Source organism: Austrofundulus limnaeus, unplaced genomic scaffold, assembly GCF_001266775.1.
Source record: "Austrofundulus limnaeus strain Quisiro unplaced genomic scaffold, Austrofundulus_limnaeus-1.0 Scaffold472, whole genome shotgun sequence".
In the NCBI taxonomy this organism is placed as follows: Eukaryota; Metazoa; Chordata; class Actinopteri; order Cyprinodontiformes; family Rivulidae; genus Austrofundulus; species Austrofundulus limnaeus.
The window spans coordinates 18,471-18,991 of NW_013952874.1; positions in this window are offsets into that span (position 1 = coordinate 18,471).

Here is a 521-nt window from a genome sequence, read left to right on the forward strand (position 1 = left end):
TTGAAATGTGTAAAATTAAATGAACAATAAAAACTAAAATATGAAAAAGTCTAGGCTGTAGTCGAAGGCAAGGACATTGGCGATCTGATCCTCAGCTGYAGAAGTTGGCTCTAGGGATGTGGAATGTTGCCTCTCTCATTGGGAAGGAGCCTGAGCTGGTGTGTGAGGTTGAGAGGTTCCAGCTAGATATAGTTGGACTCACCTCGATGGAGGATTGGGCACTCTCTCACTCTGGAGTTGTCCATGCTGAGAGGCATGGGTGGGCATACTTGACGCCCCTCACCTTGGTACCTTTACATTGGGGTTCAGACCGGTGAACAGAGGGTAGCCTCCATCTGCCTACAATTGTGAGTGAGTGTGTGTGTGTGGGTGTGTGTGTGTGTGTGTGTGTGTGTGTGCGCGCGCGCGCGTGTGTGTGTGTAAGTAAACCCAGCTGGTACTAAATAGACACGGCAGCAAATAAAGATTAAATATGAAAACACAGTAAAATCATGTACGGTCAGGTAAAAGCTCTTCTGTTC